The following is a 15,495-nucleotide window of genomic DNA, read 5'->3' as shown; positions in this document are numbered from 1 at the left end:
TTAATATCCGCATTTAATTTCTCACATAGTGTACAACGCCAATTTACAAAGTACTTTCTCGCTGCCTTAAAATCTATTTACATTTTATTTTTTTCTTGTGTTACGATTATAGCTTAATTTTATTAACTGGTACTTATAATTTCCTGCTTTTATCTCTGGAGTCTTTTTCATTTTTATTTCTCTCCTCATCGCTTAGGGCTGTTATGCTAAACTTTCTTAGATACGCTTGCTTCTTTTTGTAAATGGCTCCGCGGATTTCATCATTCCAGCACGCGTCCAGACATTCATCCTCAAAGCGCAGTATCACCCACTTCAGTCGCATTCCTAAGAATGATATCCCAGAGCAGAGTCCATGCGCCTTCTATATCTTCAGTGGGTACTGGTGTCTTTCAATTTGCCTTATCTACATATGCGTTCATATATCCTATTCTGAAAATCTGTTTCCACTTCCGGTTTCTGGAAATTCTCAATCTTGATTCACATTTGTTTCATTTTTAGGTACTCTTTTTCCTCCACCCTTAACCTAAGTTCATTTTCGATACTAGACGATAATGATAAGTTTTACATTTAGATATTCTCATAACACTTGCCTTTTTACAAGCTGTTTTAACCTTTCGTCCTCAACAACAAATCAAATTATACTTTGCCCTGGAAAATGTTTCGGAAAGGAATTCATGTCGAAGCAATCTGAATAATTCCGAAATCCTTATCCAGGTTAACTCGAATATATCTAAACCAATCCGAAAAAAGATGTCGATTTCGTTTGATAGAAATCGATTAAAAATTATTCCTACTTAATCATATTCAATCCAAATTAATCCGAAAAAAATCATCAAGCCGAATGACTTCGAAGTCGGATTGACCAGAACCTATTTCCTATCAGAATGAATCTAATTCAATGCGAATTTGGATTCATTCAGATGCATTCAGATTGCAAATTCAGTATATATAAATCTAGTTTTGGATTCATTCAGATGCATTCGGATTGTAAATTCAGTATATATAAATCTAAGTTCGGATTCATTCGGATTTATTTGTATTGAAAATTTTGGTCGAATTGGTTCGGATTGAACCAGATGGAGTTGGATTAAGCTTTACTTGGATTGAATGTGAATCATTTTATGCACAAACCAAGTATTTTTAATGAAAATTCCCTTTTCTAATTATAAGATAATCAATCTGCCTGCGTACGAGCATAGTGGTTTGGAAAAAGGTGTAGCAGAATTTCGAGAGAACCTTTTAATGGACAGGCGCATCTGCAAATACGCAGCAGCCCATTAACGCATCCTGTCAATGACCTGGATTGACTACCGGGAAGCTTTCGATTTATTCTTTCGTAAACTCATCATCTCTCTGTTAGAAAGCTTAAAGGCTCATCAGCACGTAATGAGATGCATCGAGAGATTGATGCCCCTTTAGGATCTCATCTGGACAATATTCAGTAACAGCGAACAACGTCTTGTTCCATAGGGACATCTTTCGGGCCGACACCATGAGTTCTCTGCTTTTTTGCATCACACTTCTGCCTCTATCCCTTGTACAACGAAACTTTCTGGATACCTCTGACGCGACATTAATTCTTGCGAGCAAAAGGTCTTTTATGTATTTTATGTGGATGAACTAATTATCTATGCTTCTAATAAAATTAAACTTTAGAGTACTTTCAATATTGTCAAGCAGTACACATGAGCGATTTTTATGGACTTTGTCGATATATGTAAGTGTTACGAGATATCTTCACACTGGAGAGACCTATACATACCTGAACTTGCCTCCAAGCCAAATTCAGGACACAACATCTGTGAAGAAGTCTCTCCAAAGCAGGTACAAGCATATTGTGCAGAAGATTTTTTCTTCAATTCTCTTGGCGCTGATCAAGGTATCTGCGACTAACAGGCTTTCCATCCTTGTTCTACTCTCCTCTTTTTGGGTGTTTTAATAGACGAAGGACGAGCTTAAGGCACTGGGCATCACCACATGTAAGGTCATGTACATGCATCCGAGTTTAAATATTAATTCGTCGATTACGCGATTATACAATTCACGCCGTCAAGCCCGACGCGTACTTCTATACCTCTGTCTACTGTCTTCAGAGCCGGATTTACCTTTAACGCCACCCTAGGCTACCCAATACAAAGGCTGCCCCTTGTCAATGCTCATTCCCCTAAGATGCAATAGACCATGTAAAAAAAAGGTTACATGAACACGTACAAAAATACAACATTATGAAGATGCTTATATTATAACTTTATCAATTTATTAAAATAATGTTAACGATACATCCGTAATACACCGTAATACACACAATAATTAGCTTCCATGAGGAGAACTACCAGATAATTTAATCTGTCTTCGCTCATACTTGATCGCAAATAGTTTTTTACTCTACTTAAGGCTAAGAACGAACGTTCTCCTGAACAGTTCCATAGAAGAATTGCTAGGAATAAGCGCAGTGCTATGTTCACATTCGGATACGTGACCGTACGCCCTTTTTCATACCGCATAGTAGATAGATTTGTTGCTGAGAATATTTCAATTGATATTAATTATGCACTTATATGTGTACATTCTGCCTCCATCTCCTCTTCCAAATCATCAGGATAAAAAGTGATTAAGTTCTGGCATTATATTGACAATAACCAAGGAAATCGCCTGGTTCGTGGTGGTTATGTATATTCGATTGGCATCAAAAATCGATGACAGACCATCGAATTAAAGTTGGGTGCAAAAATATAAACTATTTATATCTTTTAATATATATTATCTCCTAATATAAAACGTTATGGAATTTACTACGTATATTATAATTTTTAATCCCTAAATAAAAAAAAATTCCGCCGTCACAGTGCTGCCCCAAAAAGTTGCCGTCCTAGGCTATAGTCTTTTTAGTCTCTATATCAAATATTGCACTGAGCGCCTTCATAATCGAATTGTTCCAAATAAATCTCAAATCGTTGCAAATGACAGAGATTCTCTCCTAAAAATGGTCAGGAACCACTGGATGATTGGCAAAGGAGCGTTCCTTTACAAAGCCGCCGATGCAGGAGGTAGGGTGTTCCTAGATTAATTGCCAAGAATCAGGACCACCTTCTGTAGGAGAGGGACCTTTTTGTTTGTGGCAGCCGACCCAGTGGCTAAAGCTTGGCTACAGAAGGCTGTAGTTCCCGTGGGAACTAGAAGACCCGTCTGCGGTCCTTCTGCGGTTAGAGCGATTCAAGCCCTTACTTAAGACAGCATCCTGGCGAATCTTCAAGCACGATAGGCCTCAGGAAGAGGACACAACGGGAGGAGGAATCAAACATCTGCTAGTTGTGCAAATTCTTGAGTCACTGACGAAGGCTCTGGCGGTCATCAACAACAGGCCTTTTTACCACTTTGAAGAGGTCAGATTTAAGGTAGCCATTTAGGGGCAAAGGAGGCCCTCGGTGCACAGGAAGATCAGGAGCAGACCTAAATGACTGCTCGCGGCCTAACCATTATCCTAATTAACTTGCATCACATCAATGGCGCCTCTGCAATATTGCAGAGAGATGGCTGCGAGGCACACAAGTATCTCGCTAATCCAGGAGCACTGATTAGTTCGAGATACTATTCGGGGTTTATGACGGGGCTGGTTTTTGTAACAGGGACTCCAATGCGGTCACTACAAGGAGTTCCATACTGGTGAAGGGAGTCAACGTCGTCCCGCTGCTCGAGCTATGTTCTAGAAATCTGATGGTGGTAGTCACGGATCTTAAAGAAATAGGAAGGCTAGTCATTGGACCAGCTTACATTCCATATGACGGCGATACCAATCCACTAGTAGGGGTACGTACACTAGTGGAATACTGCAAGGTAAGAGGTGTTTCTCTTCTACTGGTGTACGATGCTAATTCGCACCATACATTGTTGGGTAGCACGGACGTCAACTCGAGAGGTAACGATCTAGTGGAATTTACTGATTAAGACATTCTTAATACGGGCAACACCCCGGCGTTTCGTAACTCGGTCAAAGAGGAAGTCATTGACATCAATCTCTACACCGAAAGTTTTAGAGACAACATCAATAAGTGGAGAGTCTCAGATAAACCCACTCTTTCAGATTACTCACAAATAGAGTTCGGGCTGAAATGCACTGTAGCCACGACCCTAAATAGGCCAGAAGTTCAAGAAAAATGGACTAGAATCAGTTTTCCACAGAAACAAGAAGTGCAGTCTCGGAGGTGTCCGAAAGGCTGGGCAAAACACACAAGTAAAATAGGAAACTCGAACAGGTTCGCAGGGAAACCACAGAGAGTTTCAGAAGTGTCAGTACTGGCAAAACAGAGTAACTGTCGACCTCATTTACGACAAGGAGGGATGAATATAGGAGTGCAATATGTAAGGCAAAGCTTGAAAGCTGGATCAACTATTGCACAAACATCGGGAAAAGAGAACAGGTGGCTAGACTGGATAAGCTGCTTTCTCGAAACCCGAATGCTCTTCTCGGAACTCTAAAATTGCCCGGCGGGGGATGCTCAGAGTCTAACGGAGATATCTTGACTCACCTGATTAGGGCACATTTTGCAGGCTTTCCAAAGTTATGAGGAAGAGGGACGGAACCTCCTAGGCAATCAGTGCCACCTGTTGCCGAACTGGGCGCGAAGTAGTGGCTAGCTAACGAGATATTCACCCAGCCAGGTTTAGGTGGGCCTTGAAGTTCTTCAGTCCTTACAAGTCTCCTGGTCCATATGGCATATATCCAGTCTTCTTACAAAGGGCTGGTGAGGTGATCATAGGGCCGATTGTGAGATTTGCTAGGGTTAGTCTGACGTTGGGTTATATTCCGATGGAATGGAGGAGTGCAAGTGCATTTTTAATTCCTAAAGCTAACAGGAACCTAACTACGCCTAAAGATGATACCCCCTTATGTGAAACCGTTGACTCGGGATCTCCGTAGGGAGGTGTTTAATCACTTTGACTAATTCTACAATACTAAGTAGTTCGCTTTTTTGACGTCGCAAACTTCTTTTGTATGATGAGTTTCAATGTATTCCAGTGGGCACATAATATAAGAATGTAATTGGAACGTCCTAAAAATGTTTCTTGGACGCAAAAATCAAAAGACGTTATTTGAACTTTTTCAAAATTCTGCTTAGTCAGACCAAATAATGTTCTAAAAACGTTTTATGTTCGAAATACGTCTTTAAAACATCCCTGCAACATTATATGTTTATGGAGCGTTAAATAGACTGACTCAGGACATTTTTGGGCCATGCTAATTATGTTCTTTAACGTTTTTGCACACTGGGATTTCCGTTTGATTAACACTTAAATCTTCTAAATATCTTGTGAGATGCTGCTATTGAAATAAGGTATTGGAAATTCGGGATTACTTTTGAAAGAAGAAGCATGCTTTTTTACCAACAACTTACATACCAAAATTGTGCTTAAGGTGCTGTACTTTTTTGGAGATTTAGCTATTTGCGTCAACTTTATTTAAGTCATAATAAGTTTCCAGTCAAGCGGACACTTGATGTAAATTTTTCTGGGTACTTAAGTAAGAGAAGAGTCAATGATGTTCTGTCATCACACCTTGTTCACTTTTCTTTGCCAAAAAAGGTGAATAAAATATTAGGACATGTTGTATGTCCATTTTAATCGCCTTTTCGGCTGATGAACATCTGTTCCTGCCTCTGTATGTAGTGGTGTTGGAGCATCACTATGATTTGCAAGATTATCAATTGCTACAGCTCAATTGTGCAGTGCAGATACCTGTCGCTGATGCTTATGAACGACGTTTTTCCAAGGAAAATCGATCTGCTGTTTAATCTCCACTGCTCGCTCTTCTGGAATCTGTAGATTATTTCTGGTGTTTTTTGATCTAAGCAATTAGATATCCTTGTGCGACATTCTTTCATTGTAGTATCCCACTTGATGCTCTTCCACAGTATTTTTGATGACTTAGATCTGTCTGACCATCTAGCAGCTTATCATTACCACCGTCCCGTATGCTGCGGCGATTCAGGCTGTGGAGCGACAAGGAATCATATAAGTAGCACTGCTACAGTCATGAGAAAAAACCTCAAGCCCTACTGCGATGCAAACGCGCGGAATCCCTCTGTAGGGTAATGAGATTATTAATACTGAAAAAAGATGTTGTGCCCAAAAATGGAAATTTTTGAATCGGAGAAGTATAGAGTTTTCATTCATTATATTTTCATAGTTGAATATTGAAGGGTATGCAATTCGCAGCTCTTACGAGCAATTCCGCTTCCACACTTTTCAATTAAAAACTCGGCAATCATAGACATTTATAATTTTTCTATCTTTTTTCTTCAATCTTTATTTGTTTCAAATAAAACTGCCTACGTCATAATAAATGTGCTGTTGGTCAGCACTGATTAAATATTTTGCTTGAAAATTCATAATTTGTGGTTTAATTTCACTGCTTTTCATTAAAAAAATTAAAATATTATTTGCAGAAAACAGAAAAGCCTACTGTTTGGAGTTAGCGACTGAGCCATATAATTACTAGTGGACAATTTGAATATTTCCCATTACTTTTTATGCAATTTTTGTATGTATTCATTTAAACAATGATTTATTGTCTATTTTCCAAATTCCTAAAAATTGAGCCAGAGGTGTCCACTTTCTTTAAATTGGTATCCTATGCTACGTTTTGTTGAGTAATTTCATAATTTTGATTAATTTCTTTTAATGTTTACTCAGTTTCTATTTGATTAAATAATCTTTATTTTTTAAATCATTCTTTTCGATAACTAAATTTTGTATTACATCACTGTTTACCGAGTGGGCTCATAATTTTATTACGTAATTGGAAGGTCTAAAAACGTTTTCTGGATGTACAAGTCAAAAGACGTTATTTGAACGTTTCAAAAACTGTTTTAAGTCAGACCAAATAATGTTCTAAAAACGTTTTATGTTTGAATTACGTCTTTAAAACGTATTTTATGAGTTAAACATAATATTCAATGATTTCGAGGGCTAGTAAATTCTGTTAAAAGCCGAAAATTCTTAAATAATTGTTTAAATAATTATATTTCTTTTAATAATTGAAAATTGTTTAAAAAGTAATGCAAAATCTTCAAATTGTCTACTAGTAATCATGTGTATGAAAAGGACGACAGATATTTTCTAAAAAGTAGCAATAATGAACGTAAAAATGTGGTTTTTTAGACACTTTATCTTGTAAATCGATTAGAAATATATTTATAATTTCTGTAAAATTTGAACATAGTATAAACTGTACACATTGCCCCATTTAATATTATAATTATTTGTATGAAAAAGACGACGGATATTTGCAAAAAAGTAACAATAATGCACGTAAGAATGTTTTTTTTATTTTTGAGTCATATTTATGGCGCTGCGGGGAGGGGGTGAGTGTGGGTTGGTAATAAAATTTGTTAGCATGAATTTATTTAGTAGACACTCTATCTTGTAAATCAATTGGAAGTATATTTATAATTTTTGTAACATATTAACATAGCGTAAACTGTGCACATTGTGCCATTTGATATTATAATTCTATATCTAATCAATTCTAACCAACAGCAGATTCATTATGATGCACGCAGTTGTATTTGAAACAAATGAAGATTCGAGAAAAAAAATAGAAAAATTATAAATGTCTATGATTGCAGAGTTTTCAATTGAAAAGTGTGGAAAAAGAATTGCTAAAAAAAAGGCTGCGAATTTCATACCCTTCAAGATTCAATCTTGAAAATAAATTAAACAGAAATTCCATACTTTTCCGATTCAACAACTTCTAATTCTGAGTGCAGCATATTTTCCTCAATTATTTTTCGCCGTACAATAGAAAAAGAATAAAAAAAGGTATATCCAAAAATTGAACGGATTATTCGATTTTCTTCTATCTTTTTTTAATCGTCTTCTCGTTATGAAAAGAACCGAATGCAGAATATTAAATCAAATTCCTTAATATTTAATCTTTTCTAATTTCTTAAAACCGGCTGAAATCTCTAACAATAGGAAATTTCAGTAAGGAATGACAGGCACTCAATCTCAATCCTGGGCTCGATCCGAATTTTACGATGTTTAAGGGCGCGACCCATGTAACGGGTAAAAAAAATCGATTTTTTTTCTTTTCTTAAATGGAAGATTGTTATCCTAAAAACAGGATGTAAAAGTTTCAGAGTCGCAGGTACATTCTTCAACCCCAAAAAGACTCCCCGCGTGCCTCGCACTAGCCAGCCGATACTGCCTTCTTTTCAACATGTGAATCTTGAAACGCGTTTTTCTCGGTTTCATATTTTTCATAATTGCCCGGAAGATAATATGGGTCCGCCCCTTAAAGTATTGTCGGAAAAATAACACTCTAGACTACCTGCCGCTTCATATCGAATCACAGGTCCTAATATTCCGTTCACCATGAGTAAACTCATGTTGTCGGTTTACTACTTCCCAGGTGCATGAAATGCATCAATTTTTATTAAATTGGAATCAAACAAGGACCAGGCCATTTTTCGAAAAAAGCTCTCTGTTCGACTCTGTATTTAAATATTTATATTCTTTGTTTAAAATATGAAATCAAACAAGTCAGAATTCTAGGAAGAAAGCTTGGTTGAGTAATACATGGGCTAATTTTCAAACCTGAGGAAGCGCCTTAAGAGTGACAACAATCAACCCTGGATGCTTTCTTAACGCTGCCATCCGCAACTCCACAGGTCTTTGATCGCTTGACTCATGGTGGTTAAAATCTTCAGGATGTTCAACGCATCTTGCGTGCACATTGCCTATAGTCGAAAACATAATAAGATGAATATATGCATGCTTTACATTCCGCGATATTGTCTTCATGTCTTAACTCTCTATACTAATGGATCTTAGTCGTATAAGTTGACTGCAAATTTTGATAAAGTGGACAAGCAATATCGATGATGTAGACCTTTCCATCTTTTTTTCTCGCATCATAATGTCAGGTCCATTAGGTCGGATGTAATAATCCATCTGCATAGTAACATTCCAATATAAAATATGTAATCTTCGTTTTGTAAAACGGGCATTTGAATGTATATATAGAAAGGCATCCATTTTATTATGAGTTCTAGATTTAGAGAAATTTGTTAATTTATAATGCTCATCACACCAATAGGTCTATGCTTATATTCTCTCTGAGCCATTACGCGAAAGCCATCAATTCTGTGCTCAATGGATTTTTATGTGTCTACATAATTGGAACCCGTCAACCACGTCTTGAAGTAACACGTGTTTGTAATAACTTCTGGTACTGACAACCCTCAACTAAATCACAATGACGAATTCTTTCATTTCTGGATACAGGACACCCTTTCTCAGCCAAATATTGGATGCCTCACCATCCACTTGATGTTGATCTAACGTTTTGGTGTTCTCACTATTAGTAGCTTTCTGCCTTCACTAAATTTCTCATTCATCTTTGGCTATTGTCCTGATACTCAAGACCTTCTCTGAAGATAAAATCAAGGGCGTGTAGTAAAGATCTGCGTTACAGATGATGTTGTAAAGCGCAACATCTAGTACAGTTTTCTGTCATCTACAACGCTCCTACCCCCTCTATGTCGTGGTGGAACTATCCTTTTAACCACCTCGCCACTATGGTAGGAAGAGAAGTCGTTAGGCTTGTTCTAACTATCGTATGCTGAATACCCTAAGGAACTCTGCGCTTTCTTATTTCCCTCTTCTTAAATGAACTGCTCTGCATTTATCTAGTCCGAACACCATCTGGATATCATGGGAAAGTTGCTTCGTGACATCGATCACTTTCTGCAGTTTCTAGTCTGCACTATCGTATAGCTTCAGATCGTCCATGTACATAATGTGAGTCACTTTATGACCATCATCCCTATCATGTGTTTAGAACCCATGAGACATGCGTATTGATCTAGTTATCCTTGGTTGACAATAATTAAAATACTTAATTGCTGTCTCCTGAGGTTATATGAGGCATAGCAACATCATTTATTGTGACTAGAACTTTACTGCCTCGTAAGTTTTTACAACATCCTTTTTGTTCTTCTGTAAGGGCGTCATTCTTTTTTCAACGAGAATATAACTCATCAGCAATGAAGATCTCCAGTTACTTGTACTTTTTAAAAACGCTAAAAAATTTCAAGCTGTAATGTTTGTCAGCTCCATTTCAGGGCTATTGCTTGCCCTTGATTTCTACAATTGGAACCACGCCTGACCATTTCGCAGCTTACTTTCACCACCGTTTCGCATAATGTGGCGCTCGCGGTGGTTCCAAGCATGCCCGAAGATGTCCGGGAAGCGACAAGCGTTTCGAAATCTTTAAAATAATCTTAATAATTATTAATGGGGTTTGATGTTCTTCTTAGTCCCTATTTTCTCCGTTATCTGCCAGCCTCGCCTGATAATCCTTATCAGTAGCAATACTATTGCCAACATAGCCCTCAAAGTCATAACAGGATTATAAGGAAAAATGCTGCAGGAAGTACCTTGCATGATTTCCCCATTTTTTGCTTACCTTCTGAGACAGAAGAAGTCTGATGTTCTAAATTTCGAGGAATAGCCTATCTTTCAACAATTTTTTAAAAGTTAGTTATAAGGAAAACCGCAGGATTTCGCCGGGAGCGGGAGCTAATCTAAAAAAATGCCCCCAGCTCGACCGTGAGATAGATCGTTACAGTCTGTAACGGAATCAATACGGCGATCCGGTAAAAGTTTCGTGCACTCTGAGAACACGGAGGGATCCAAGGACTACCGCCTTCTGCATTTTACCCGCAAGTGTTTTAGCATATTGCTGACAGGCAATAATAATTTTCTGGCTATTAACAAGTGGAGTTTTGACACCTTCATGACCGCTGACGACCAGGACGCTTAGTTTAACAGCATATTCCGGGTGCAATCGTCGCAAATTTCTTATAAGCTCTCTGTACCTCTTTGTCAGGAGAACTTTGTCAGGCCTCGAGTGTGCAATAGAAACAATTGTCAAAAATATAAAGTTCCAGTATATGCGGCACTTCTCATTCTCTAAAATTGACTTAATTTCCCTAGGAGCATTTAAAAAAGCGATATTAAGGTTAATGCTGTAAGAGTGACATATATGGTAATAAACAACTCTTAGTGCAGCATTTTGCCTTTAGAAGTAGTTTGTTCCCGCATGTGTTGGACAACTAGATAGTGGTATGGCCTGTAGCTATCATAAAAAATGTCTTTGTACAAAATATGGCGATGGTATTTCAAGGTGGAAATGACACTGTCTTGACATACCAAAATGAAATCATCCGTGCCAGACTTCTTATGGCTTTCTGACATTTTTAAGAGGCGGGTCTCTTCTATTTGCGAAACGTTTTGTGTCCAGATATCAAGGGATATCAGCTTTTCCTTGACCATGGAGCCACTGCAAATGAATAGAGTACTACCGGGACGACAAGCATGTTCCTTGCAGATACTTTGTTCCTCCCTGACAATTCGGAAGACCAAATCTGCTGGATGAGATTTGAATAGTATTCAGGGTACACACCAGAGTATGCATTAATTCCTTTGTGCATCTTTCGACAATTGCTAAAGCCATCTGTGGTTGCTCTTTGTTTGGAGCATAGATCATAAGATCATCCATGAAAAATAGATAAGTGACCTTGTATATTTTATTTGCAGGTTTGCCACAAGAGTACGTCTCGGAATTGCCAAATGCTAAAGAGAGTGGCAATAATGTGTGGCAAAAGAGGAGTGGGCTCACGGTGTCACCCTGAAAGACACCTCTCTAAAAGGTGACCTTGTGAGTTGTCACACGATTTTTTCCAGATGCGTTAGTAAATATGGTTTTCCAAAGTGGAATCAATCTCCCTATGCACCTCACGATATGCGGATGAACCTTTAAGCTTTCCAAAAGACAGATGATAAGTCTATGGGAGATTGAATCGACAGCTTTCCGGTAATCAATCCAGACCAACGATAGGTTACGCTGGTAGGATGCTCCATCTTTGCAGACACATGAATCGTCTGATTGCCGGAACATTCCTATTATTTAGGATACCTGTGAATATCTTATACAGTGTGTTGAGACAAGTGATTTTCCTGTAATTCTTCGGGTTAGCTAAGTTGCCCATTTTCGGCAGGAGTGCTGTGCGCTTTTCCACCAGATTCTCCCGACTTAGCTCTTCCGACTTTAAATATGAGGTGAAAGTATAAGCCAAAAGCTGATGAGTTGATAGAAACTTCTTCCACTGGAAGGTCTTGATACCATCTGGCCTCGGAGCGAAATAGTTCTTCACACCCCTTAATACATTTTTCAACTACTCGGTAGTATGGGTGAGCATTCTTCCTCAGGTGTTATGAGCCTTCATCAGAGCCTTCGTTCAGTCTATGCTGCTCTTCGTAGACTTCTCTTTTAAATAATTCGACTTTCTTTGGTTTGAGCAGATAGTCGACAGTAATTGGAGGGTCTTGGAAGAGTCAAAATAGATTAAAGAGAAACTATTGATTTTCTCTGACCCACCTCTCTCTCCATCTAGACTTTTCTTAGCGTCAGATAGTATTAGTATTCTCTTAACGATATCGTACCTAATGGTAAAAAAAACTGTGTAAGTCACAAGCTATAAAACTGCGAGACTATTTAAATAGCAAGTGAGATGTTGCGCTTCACAGCACTATCTCTAAAGTGGAACTTGACTACATGCTCTTGAATTACCCCGCAGAAGAGGCCTGGAATGTGGAAATGATCGCAGAGACGTGTTACAGCAAAACGTAGTTGATCGGTGCCGATTATGTGAAGATAATTACGAATCCGTTGAGCACATTATTGATAGCTGTCGCGTAATGGCTTAAAGAGAATATACGCACATACATAATGATATGGCGGAGATTATACATTAGCAGCTTGCCCTAAACCTAGGACTTCTAACAGGATGTATGTCTTTCTATAGATAAATTCCAATACCGGTTTGAGAAAACAAAAATTACATCTCATATTGGGATGTTACTATCCAGACGGATCATTATAGCCGAGCCAATCTACCCGAAATCGCGATGCAAGAAAAAAAGTTGGTCCGCGTAACCGAAATTTACAAGCAACCTATAAAACCAAGTTCCATCAGTATCGCGAGCTAATGCATAAAGTAAAGACAAAATGAAGACAACAAGCCAAAGATTTAAAAGATCGTATTAAATTTATTTATAAGATCTTCATCTCATAAGTCACTTGACTTAGTCCGCGGCCATGATGAAAAACCGAGTTCACGCGAAAAAAAGTTTGAAAAAAAAAATTTATGGGATTTGTGCGATGTATAAAAAATAAAAAACTTTATTAGTATTGATTCATTAATTAACTATAACTGATAATATGTAACGATAATGATTAATTACACAGGCCTGCAAATAATGGGGTCATCTCACTTGTTGGAAAGTGAAGGGTCATTTCCGAAGTAGTTTTGCACGTAGAATCCGGATCCAAAAGTCTGCTCTTTAGACAACGACTGTACGTAAATCACTCCTCACTTTTTATTTTAAAATTCAGACCAAGGGTCTCAGCCGCCTGCGTTCTCCAGGTTACCCTCCTAAAAAGCTCAAACTGCTGTATAGTTCGCATCGAGTCAGGGTAGCTCGTATCTGCTACCAACATCGGCAGGAAGTCAGCCCTCTGAGTGGCAGCGCAGCTACTCCACCAGCCCCTTAAGTTTGGTTAGCCGGAGAGACAGATTGAGAAGAAAGGGTTATGTTAGACCCTTTAGGATCCGACCCGTTTCCCCCTTACGCCACCTCTCTTTCTCCTTCTTCTTTTTAGTTTCAATTTGCATGATCCATTTTGGTTTCCACGAGTAGCTAAGAAAATAAAACATCTGCCCCTGCAAAGCCCTGCATGCAGGGGTAAGACTAATTACTTGGGGAGGTCGTCCAGTGTACCCGAGAGACCGTTAGAACACCTACGTAACACCCGGAGGCCAAATTTTCACGGGCACGATCACTCTACAACCATGGCTTGGGGGGAGGGGGTTCGCGTTGAGCGACACACTCAATGAATACTCGTTCCAGGGCCACCATACCAACGGAGGGCTGTTCCTTGGTCTTTGGGCGGGCCGCAGGTCATTGCTGGACCAAGTTTAAAAACTGGAAATCGGTCCGGGAGGGACCTCGATCCAGGGATCCAGAAGGCCCGTGTTACTTACACTCTCTCACCCTTCTACCATACTACAACCATGCATACCAGGAGAGGCCGTTTATAGGGATCCTTTTCAAATAACACAGGAGAGCCCCTTTATATGAATCCTTTGATCCATATTTATACGCATGTTGGCTGGGGTTCGTTTGACCCCTATGTCCCACACGTCTAAGCCTCCCCACCAACTACAAGATCCTGCAGCCCGCAGAGGAGGAGATCTTTCGTTAGCGGTGCATCTTTTATTCTGATCCAGCGTAATGCTTTATGGCATATATTTAGAGGAAATGAGTGAGATGTGATAAAGCCGCACGCAACTATATGTTGAGACTGCGCGAACTGTAGTTTGGTATGTTACTTGCAGGGTTCAGGGCAAAATAAAAGCACAGTGCGCTGAAAAAATCGCATTTGAACAAGTTCTTGTGTAATTTTTTAGGTCTTTTTCTAGATAAAGTCACAGCCATTTAGGCCACCACATGAATACCCCGGTTGCCCGATGAATATCTCATATATTACACAGAATGTCGCGTTTTCTGTGATTTCGTTAGAGCTTTTTTGCGCAAGACGAAAATTTTGGACGAATTGGTCGGCACATCCCTATGCCTATATAATAAACAAGAAAACTAAGAGTCCAAAATTTAAAATGCTAATATGGTCAAAAACATAGACCGTTACGTTACATCCATACGCATATTTTAACGTTTTCTCCGAAAACGCGTAAAATTATATATTTTAAATATTTTGTATACTTGCATCTCAAACAATGCGTTGATACTTTAATTTTTGACAATAATAATAATTTGGAAATACCTCGTGATGAACAATTTATAAACGTCCGAACATGGACTGTTATGTTACATATTTTAGAAGTAGTTTTAAAGCTGCTTTGCATTATCAAAAAAGTGTGCTCTACGGGCGGGCTATTTTCAACGTCCAGTGCATAATTTTCAATCTTTATAATAAAAGGGATAAATTTAGTTTCAGTTACGTCAGAATTTTTTTTAGTTTTATAAACGGAGAAATGCGTAGACTGTTACGTTACGCAAAAAAGGCTGTTGCGTTATTTGCGCGATGTGCCGTGGCATGAAAAGTAGATTTAAAAATTGAAAAGGCTTCAATTGTTTTATTTCACAATAAAAAACATTAAATAAGTGGTATTTCGATTATTCAATCAAGTATTTTTTGGCCCTTAACACGGACGTTAATAAAAACACTGCTCATTTTTAATTCTATCCAAAAAAATCGACTAAAAGTGCTCGAAAATAATAGGACTTGGGACTGTTATGTTAAATTTGAGAAAGCAGTTGAATTATTTTCATTGAAAATGCTTATAACATTTCCTCCCCTTATATATTTTATTTAGTTACTTTGGATGCCCCTAATTCTATATTAGAAAA

The 15,495-nt window shown here is 38.3% G+C and overlaps 1 protein-coding gene across 7 annotated transcripts in view; it reads left to right on the top strand.

Moving 5' to 3' along the window:
* The window catches only part of LOC117167137 (alpha-catulin), a 453,685-nt gene that overhangs the window by 161,034 nt on the left and 277,156 nt on the right, over positions 1-15,495 (top strand). The window lies entirely within an intron of this gene.

This window comes from Belonocnema kinseyi, chromosome 2, assembly GCF_010883055.1.
Source record: "Belonocnema kinseyi isolate 2016_QV_RU_SX_M_011 chromosome 2, B_treatae_v1, whole genome shotgun sequence".
NCBI lineage: Eukaryota > Metazoa > Arthropoda > Insecta > Hymenoptera > Cynipidae > Belonocnema > Belonocnema kinseyi.
Note: the sequence above shows the minus strand (reverse complement) of the source record. Positions and strands in the feature narration are given on the sequence as shown.